Genomic DNA, 10142 nt, shown 5'->3' with positions numbered 1-10142 from the left:
CTGACACCGGTCTTCCAACTTTGGAAGCGCTACTCTCAGAGCCGTAGTGTGCCTTCTTGGAGCCCTCTTGAAAGGCTAATTTTTACGGCTCTGTCTTCTCTACTTCAGTGCACCTCATTACTGTGTCTGAAATAAGGATAGCAGGGTTGCGTCCTACGTGGTGTATGGGTAGTGTACTTGCCCGGAGGTTCGACTCACGGTGAAGACAGTTTACTTTTCTCACCAAATTCGCTCTGGCGTAACATGCAGAAGTTTCTTGAATGGATTAATTGATTCCTTAAAAAAACTCATGGACCCCTTTTCAAATCTCAAATCTTTTGTGTGATCGGGGAAATAAGAAGGACGGTTTTTTTTCTGTTGTAAAAGTTTTGATATTTCTCCGCGAATGGAAAAATGATTAACGTCTATATCAGCATGTCATGGATTCTCTTTCGATTCCTGTCTTTTGTCCAGTAAAACGAAAATGTGAAGAGAGCAAAAATATAATAAGTATGTACATAGTGCTTTTTCCAGTTGGTGTCGGCCATTGACCGTTGGTAGGCATAACATATGTGGAAAATGAAAAGGGGAGGGGGTGTTGAAAGAGAGCTAGGTATGTGCATATGTACTCGATGGCTTTCTATGGAAATGATGGGGCGGGGGAGGAAAAGGATTCAGAAGATGAAGGATGGATGAATGATGGTGGAGGGAAGGAAAGAGGAGAGGGGGTGTGAAGATAGGAAAGAAGATGGGAGGGGCGCCACAATGCATTCTTGGTGCACCCCGCCCTTCTTGCGATGATTGAGTGTTGGATTGGAAACAGTTGTTCTGACTGAGGAGTGACGTTGGCTGCATCTCATTCGGACTCCCCGTGGACGATGGATAGTTGCGATCACTTTCGGATTAGCATTTCCCTCCATATTTCTTCCGCCACAAAGTAAGTGCCATTTAGCTTCTGCGTATAATATTATCGTATTTTAGTATTCGGGAGGAAAATTTTTGCTTGGCTGGACTTCCCTTTCCAAAATACGATAGGATCGGCCTCGTGTTTGTGTCTATTCTTCCTTAATTTCGAAAGTTTTTTAATGAATGATTTGGCGAATGGCGTATTTGGAAAGCTTTAAATCTTTAGCGCTATAATGAACGTTCGTGTACGTTGGTAACTTCGTTTGAATCGACTTAGCTCCAATACTTTCTTTCTTTCAAACCGAGCACAACTCCGATCCTATCGCCATGAGCAATTCACTACCGAGTGAGTCGCAGGGCTCCCAGTTGTGTCCCTCCTACTTTTTGGTAAAATGTCATACTTTCTCATTTTTGTCCTACTTTTTTTTACCAAATCGTATCAACAAAATTCGTGTAATTGATGTTAATTGAAGAGGGAATCATCGATGTATTGCCAAATATGGTAAATGTTGTAGATTGCAATTAATGATCCTGCCAAAGCAAAAATTGTTTTCAAGGTTATTTGGGTGTATGTGGACCATTTGGCTTATTAATTTTTCTTTTGCGTAGTTTTACAAGTAGTCATTAAAAACTTCTGTCTGGATGAAAAAAAATAATTTTGTATTTACTACTTCATATGGTCTTGGACAATAAACTAATATTTATCATCCGAATCTTAAATATGACGTAATGGTCTGTGGATTGCCATTCAAGATTATGGTACACATTTTGTGTATTAGGTGAAACATTTTTTTTGCATAACAAAGCAGTTCGATGCATGGGTCTATTTTAGGTTTGGTGATTCAGATGCTACCCAATAGCATTCAATTGTCTTCTGCATGTTCAAGACATGCGGAGGTATAGGGTTCATTCCCAAAAAAAGTGAAAGGAATTCCGAGGTGAATTTTCAAAATAAAATTGATCTCAAATTACAGCCAATAACTTGAAGTTTAATAATTTCATAAATATATATATATATATATATATATTTTTTTTTTTCACTTTTTATTTTGTTATACTATTTTATTTTTTGGGTTTTATGACAGTCATGGATTTTCTTCACTCTGTTACGAAAACAAATATAGACACAGAATGGACCAATTATATCGCCGTAAAAAAATTATTATTATATTTCTACTGTTTTTAATCTTATAAAATAATGAAATTACCTTATTTCTCTCTTACACATACACTGAAAAATAGCAGTTTAAAAAAATTTTGACGTTTTTCCTGCCGTTTTGATGGTTTTTCATGAATTTGCCTGTGAACTGCAAAAATGGTTCCCGTAACAGAGTGGACACCATTGTAATAGAGGGGTCATCATCGTAACAGAGTGCACAGAAATGCTCAACTAAGAGAAAGATATCTCAAATATTCTAAATTAATTCTATATAGGCTGTATGCAAATACTTTTATTTTCTCCAAAAGTATATACAAAATGTAATAGTTGACCCAGAGACTCCTCTGTAACCTTTGGAAAACGTCCACCCCACGAGGAAATTCAAAACACGCACACCATACTCCCTGCCTCGTAGTTTGAATTTTGGTCTGGTAAAATGTTCAAAGTGGGCTCGAGATTTGTATAAATTATATCATCAGGATGATTTTTCTTTTATTTCAAAATTTTTTGTTAAAATTTAATATTAATTTTATGTTGGTATAAATCTTGCGTTTATGCCTTTTACATTAGTGTTACAGCGTGGGCTGGGGGGGGGGGGGGAAGAATAGAGTCAGTAAACAAAATAATATAGGAAGATAATGGACCTGTCTCATAAAATACAGCATGTATTGTCATTTATAACGATCTTTACTAATACTAAAATGCCCCTTATGGCACATCTCCTTGGATCTGTGGTGCCCGGGTGGGCCTCAAGAGAAAAGGGAGCCTCACAAAAATGGGATCTGGTTGAGATTTTCCAAAATTTCTCTGGTAGGGGGCCTCATAAAAATCATTTAGCCCGGGGGCTCGTAATGCTCTTATGACGGCCTTTCCTGGCAGTGATTTTGACTATCTATTACTTAACTTGCATTTAACTGAAAAAATAACATGATAGAGAATGAATTAAAGGGTTCAAAATGAAAAAAGATAACTTAAATTTAACTTAAAATTTCAAAACCTCTTAACTAAGAAAACTTTATATTGAATCATAGTTTCTATTCTGTTGCGTTGCTTTAGGTTTTGGAAGTTCTAACACAGAATGGACCAATTAGCCTAAATTATTTTTTTTTATAATGAATTTAAATGATTGATGAAAACTTTTATTATAATTTGAAGCATATCTCCATGTACTATCACTAGATGTTGATATAGATGAAGACAATCTTAATGTTACGATAATGAACGTGGCAGAGTGGACATCCGGCAGAGAAAAATCTGGTACTAAAGACATAACGTGAACATTAAGTCGTTCTGCTAAAGTCAAATCCAAAATTATTGATCCAGCATTAAAATTAAACCTTTTAATGAGCTAAAAGTGTTACCAGATTTCATCCGGTATGAAAATATATTTACCAAATGACACTGTAAGGGCCCTTTCACACGGAGCGGATGCGGACGCGGATGCGGACGCGGATGCGGGTCCGGAAGAAGTTTTAACAATTGGAATATACTGCGCCTTTCAGACGAGCCGAAAAATCTCCGCACCTAGGAAATGTTCATGCGGGTCCGGACGTCGTCCGCATGTGTCAAAACCTAAGTGCGGGCTCCGCATCCGCACATAGAAGTTTTGACAATAGGTTTATTCGGGGCTATTCAGACGATGCGGATGCGGAGCGAATTCGTCCGCATCTTTGGCTATTTTTTGAAGGTGATTTTGCACGGAATTTTTTTAATTATTTGCCATAAATACCCTTAAAAACACCATGTGAGGGTCCCTGTTCATCAAATACGATGTACCCACATACGTGTATCCCTTCGTTTCCTTCTGAGATGGAGATATAGCAACTTTAACTGCCTTTTGTCCATATTTCACAATTTTATACAATAAAACCTGCCAACAAGGGCCACTGACGGGACCAAAATTATAAGCCGTTCTGTTCATTACGAATATTTAATTGACTACATACTTTAATAACTTTTAAATTTAATTTAAAAATATTAATTTTTTTATTTTTAAATTTTTAAAATTATTTAAAAAATTATAAATATTTGAAATATTATTTTAAATATTTGTTATTTTTTTAAATATTTGTTATTTTTTTAAATATTTGTTATTTTTTTAAATATTTATTATTTTTTTAAATTTTCAATCTTTTAATTTTTTCAAACTTAAAAAAAAAATACTTTTATTAAACAACGTTATCCACGTACGGTGTTCACTCAGGGCCGGATTAAGACGTTTGAAGACCCTAGCACTTGAATATTTTTGGTGGTTCCCCCCATACCTACAAGTATATTTTACTCGATATTCAGTCTATAAACTTAAAAAATGAAATTTTATATTTCAGAAATGACTAATCTAAGGATGGGATTTCACTATAAAAGGTTTATGAAAGTTATTTTATAAAACTTGAAAAAAGCAACTAATAAATTTATCGGTTGCATTTGCTCTAATGCAACCGATAAATTTATTAGTTGCTTTTTTTTAAATAATTGTTATAAAATTTTTATAGTGTAATCCGGCCGGGATTATACTATAAAGTTTTATAAAAGAACTTTTATGAAAGTTGAAAAATTCAACCAATAGGCGCATCGGTTGCATTCAAGAAAATGCAACCGGTGCACACACACACACACATTTTGTATTCAAAAAATTCAACTAATAAGATAATATTGGTTGAATTTTTCACGTTTTATCAAAGAGCTTTTACAAAACTTTTATAGTGTAATCCCGGCCTAAGGCTGGTATTACACTATAAAACTTGAAAAATGTAACCAATAAACATATCTGTTACATTCGAGCGAACTTAACTGATCGGCCTATCGGTTGCATTTTTCAAGTTTTATAAACTAACTTTTATAAAACTTTTATACTGTAATCCCGGCCTAAGACAGAATTGTGATGTGAATATTTCTAAGCACAGACATTTTGAACGTCCCCACCCCTCCCCTTTTTTCTACTTGCAAATTCTTTGATATCTCCTGAATTTTTTTTTTAGGAACATATTAGTTTTGATGTTTTTGGAATTTTTCTTTCATATTTTTCCGGAAAGACGGATTTTTTTTTTCAAAATGTTTTGAAAATATTTGAAGACATTTTCTCCCATCGACTACTTGTGAGGATCGGAATTAAGACATCTTTATTCCCATATTCTATGTGGCTCTAGACTAAACCACCAAAGAATGCCTCTAGGCTGCCTATGGCCACTGAATCAGGGGTGAAGGAGAAAAATAATTACAAAAATTGCGAAAAAATAGTTTTTATGCACGAATTTCAACCTAAAGATGCGGGCGAAACACCCGCATCTTCAGTGCTCGTGTGAAAGGGTATGCGGACCCGCTTCCGCATCCGCTCCGTGTGAAAGGGGCCTAACAGAGTGAACATTTTAAAAAGCGAGAAATTTCGGGACACGAACAAAAAAAAAAGTTTCATAAGAAAAAAAATTTTTTTTTTTCAAAATTTTATTGTCAGTTTTATTCATCTGTGGCACACGGAGAAAACGTGATTCCAAGTTTTTTGAAAAAAAAATCCCAGATTTGCACCAAGTCTTTTTGTTTAACACTTTATCAAGCTGGGACAGCCAGATTTTGAGCTTTTGCTACAGAAACTACAGCCATCTATCAGCAAGAATGGTCTCGAATAATGGAGGTCATTCTATCTAGAACTAGGAAATATGACGCGATAGCAATTAAAACAACGATTTATATTCCTAGCGAGTAATGTCACCACAAGTGCAATTTTTGTCAAATCAAAACAATATTACCACTGCAGTCGACCAACGTTGTAGCGCTGTTTTTGCGCCATAATTATATTTAACTTTTCGTTTCAAGGAATTTATTTGTATTTTCTTTTTTAATTAACTTTATATTTTTTATAATTCTACAATTGGGCCGTGGACGCCTGGAATTGGGAATCACTGCTTCACATCATATAATCGTACCTCAGTTCCCATCGATTCTACTAGTTCATGATAGTAACTACTTTACCAGCGTTGAGGGAACGTTGATAAGAAAAGTAATTATAACAAAAATGCCGCTACCGAAACAGAAACTTCGTTCAATATAAAAAGTGATTTCTCAAAATAGAGATATTTCAAACCTGTTCGTTAAGGAATTTCAAGGTGGCGCTTGGGCCGCCTCTCTAGAAGGGGCGTCAAATACGAGTTGTAAGGGCTAAAAAATGTTTTGTTGACCAAAAATTTGTCTTCGGATGGTGCCAAAAATAGGTCCTATACGCGGATAGACATTTTTCCAATTTTGTTTTCAAAGGTGGAGCGAACATAAAAATTTTGGAAATTCAGTGCTGATAATTTTGGCATCAGCAATGTCGTGGACCTGAATACAGTGAAACTTCGCTACAACGATACTCAATAGAACAATTAATCTCTCCATAACTACATTTTTTCAAATCGTATTTGGAATTGCCTTTGGTCTTGGTTAAACTTCGCTCGATACAACGGTATCCAATTAAGACACCTTTTCATAACGATATTTTTTTGAAGAGATTTTAAAAACTGCTCTCTCCTGCAACGATATTTTTGTACTTCTCTCAAAGTATATCACCTTCAATATATTTTTAAATTATTCACTAGTTTCTGGTCTTTCCAGGGTGTTTAAATAACATCGGTATTTTGCACGGTCTACCCTCCAAAAGTGTGAGGCACAATGAATTTCTTTTGAATTATTAACCTTGAAATAGCATTGAAATTGACAGTAATTGATCATAATAGCACATTTAATGATAAAGTATGTTCTTTAGATATATTTAAATTTTTATTTTAATTTATATTTTTATTAGAACAGACAAAAATACTTCTTTTGATCGTCTTGGGGGGGGGGGGGAGATCACTCGAGGAACACACATGGAACGCGCGGAGTAGACACAAAACAGATTAGCCGATACCCCCCTCTCCATTAATCATTATTCAAGGCCCACCCCTTGTGAAAAGTCAGCAAATCTGTAAGCCCCCCCCCCCCCCGTCGATACTGACGTTATACTTGAATGGCCCAGTGTAGCGCACAAAAGTATAGAACGGTGTACTACTTTACAGTGTGGAACAACCAACAGAATTTTATTAATCGATTAATCAAGTAGAATTTTTGGTTGCGAATAGATGCTTCAAATGCATTTTATGGCGGTACTAACCAACGCCAATTCAGAAGAAATCCCAACAACAGCATAAATTTGGCAGTGACTGATAATACGCTACCTCTCGATATAACAACGATATTTTTTCTTGGTTTGCTGAGTATCATTCAGGGCCGTCTTACGAGCGCCATGGGACCCCGGGCCAAATGATTTTTCTGAGGTCTTTCCGGACAACTTTACATGTATACTCCTCGAAAATTTCAACTATATCTCATGTTTGTGAGGCGCGGTTGGGTCCATGCGTTAAGACTGCACTGGTATATTTATTATATCGAGGTTTCACTGTACATACGAACGAGAAACGCCAAAACGATGCGGTCTTCTCGCGTGCGAACGATAAACTGGCCATTCGTGCATGTGTTCGCGTGTGTGACTCGTGCTCGTAATAACGAATAGAACGCTCGTCTAGATAACGAAATAAACGTGCGTTGATTGTCTTGCTTCCGTCCATTGTTTTTCCTAATACTTTCTTTTTTGTTTTGCCCCTCCGTAAACGGCCGAAGTCGTCAAGGTGTAACTACCATCGTCTTTTCTTTCGCGCTCGGAGAAGCGTGAAACGTGTTTGGATCAATTATATCAGTTGGTTGTTTGACTGACTCATTCTTTTTCCGATTAATGAAGAGCGAATGTTTAGGGGACGCCCACCTCCCTCTTTCACTTTTTATAGTTTTGTATTTAATGGAATCGCAAGGGGAACGACATTTTTTTCCGTTGAGCACAGACTTCCGTTTAATAAAGGTTCAGTTGACACAATGCGTAAAATTACTTAACGATCTCGTATGTGATTGAAATGAAAATAAAGTAAATAATTTTAAAAATTAATAAAATAAATGATGAATTTGTAAGTTATTTACTCTATAATCATATTTGCTAAATATTTATCGCTTGATGTGATGCACTATTTATAAAAATAAATACACACTTACTTTAACATTACAGTGCATGCAGTACATGATATAAACTAACTGTTCGCATCGCCGAATAGGGAGTACAAAATTAAAAACAGTACTCGGTAGATGGTTAGGGTGTTCACAGATCATGCTACTGAAAAATCGAGCAAATCCAGGTGTAAACCGGGAAGACTTGAAAAACTTTTTCGGGGGCAGGCAGGCATTACAGTGACGAATTTCAAGGCAATAGATAAAATTGAGTACGTATTGTGGTAATAAGACATGGGCTTTCTACGGCTCAGTTCCACGTTGAATCGCAAATTTAAAATGTAATAGAAATATTGCGTCAAAGATTCCTTTATTGTTCGTGTGAAAAATGATTGTAAGTGAGAAAAGAATATAAATACGTATCTGGCCGTGTTGTTACGTTACGTTATAAAAATAAGTACACTGTATTGAGTGGGGAAAAAATTGTATAACCTGTGAAAATTCTGTACAGTAAAATTGTGTCTGCACGACAACATCCATATTACAAACCAAATAACTTGGTGCCTTATTTTCTTCGAATGCCTCCTGTTTAGTGTTTGGTATTTTTTTTAGTGTGTCACATAAAATTTGTTCCTTTCTTTAAATAAAGCGTGCGAAAAAAACAAGCTAAAATGCGCCTATTTGGTGGCGAAAATGCGTGGTATGGTTATAATGGAACAGCGCTACAACTGCTAAGCACACGTACACCTCGTCCATATTCATCTGCGGAATTTCTAACGAATTGGTACATGTTGGAGCGTGTGTGTGTACGTGTAGTAAACCTAACGTGAAGTTTGTTTCTGTGTATTGCTTGTTATGTGTAGTGCTGCCACCTGCCGTCAATTTTTATAACTAAATAAAATGGAACAGTACAGCCATGTGGAAATGTTATGTACAATCTAAATCGGGGAGGCCGCATGCTGCCCACAACTAAGCAAAATTACTACGTATTGAATTGATTTTCTTATCATTATTCAAACCCGTCATTCTCAACAGCAGACCTGATTAATAGACTATTTACATTCATTATTTCTAGTGACGATAGTACAGTAAAACCCCCCTCAGATGCGGTCACCCCACTTTTACGGCAAAACAATAATTTCCCCTTGTATAAAGAAAGTATGCATCTTAAACCCCTGATTTGAGAGGTCACCCCTCTGTAAAAAAAAAATCAAACTATGTATTTAATTTAATGGACTATATACACTCATGTCCATAAATTAAGGATAATGTCAGCTCCGGCAAATAAAGGTTCAGAAACAAAACAAACGTTACTTATTCATAAAGGCCATTTATTAAACAAAAGATAAAGAACAAAAACGATGGTGTATGTATGATACCATTCATAAAAACTGCGATTTTTGCTCCCTGGAGCAATTGTAAAAAATATCTCCTTTACAAAAACTTACTATTACCTGGTTGGTATGATGATTAATACATTGTATGTCTCCCATGAGATGAAATACAGTCCGTACAACGCCTAGGCATGCTGAGTATCAAATTATCGATCTGATCTTGGGGAAGATCACTCCACTCAGCAAGCAATGCTCTCCGAAGTTCCAGTACACATGTAGGGGGTGGTTGACGGACTGCAACTCGTCGGCCAAGCATGTCTCACACATGCTCTATCGGATTCAAGTCAGGTGAGAATGCTGGCCATTCCATACGGGTTATATCCTCAGATTCAAGGCATTCGTTTACGATGTTTGCTCGGTGAGGACGGGCGTTGTCATCCATAAACACAAATTCTGCGCTCATGGCACCCCTAAACAAACGTACATGTTGTTCCAGAATGATGTCCCGATAAATTTGGGCTTTCATGGTTCCGGTTTGAACATGCAGATCTGTTCTGGAACCCAGTATAATTCCACCCCAAACGAACAATGCTGCACCACCATAACGGTGTCGTTCAATGATGTTGTCTTGGTGGTAACGGGTACCTGGCGTTCTCTATATGAAAGTCAGACGTGAATCAGACTGCAAGCTAAACCTGGACTCGTCGGAAAACATCACACAAGCCCACTGTGACGATGCATGTTCTCTACTCCAGGCT

At 36.5% G+C, this 10142-nt stretch overlaps 1 protein-coding gene across 1 annotated transcript in view; it reads left to right on the top strand.

Moving 5' to 3' along the window:
- The first annotated feature begins 800 nt into the window (after window positions 1–800).
- Window positions 801–10142, top strand: part of LOC149069372 (uncharacterized) — a 39115-nt gene continuing 29773 nt past the window's right edge. Inside the window, exon 1 of the mRNA XM_089249867.1 lies at window positions 801–916. The gene's annotated coding sequence lies outside the window, so the exon portion shown is untranslated. The remainder of the gene's footprint in view (window positions 917–10142) is intronic.

This window comes from Pholcus phalangioides, unplaced genomic scaffold, assembly GCF_987345545.1.
Source record: "Pholcus phalangioides strain wild (caught in Gottingen) unplaced genomic scaffold, Ppha-v1.0 ptg000022l_1, whole genome shotgun sequence".
In the NCBI taxonomy this organism is placed as follows: domain Eukaryota; kingdom Metazoa; phylum Arthropoda; class Arachnida; order Araneae; family Pholcidae; genus Pholcus; species Pholcus phalangioides.
Note: the sequence above shows the minus strand (reverse complement) of the source record. Positions and strands in the feature narration are given on the sequence as shown.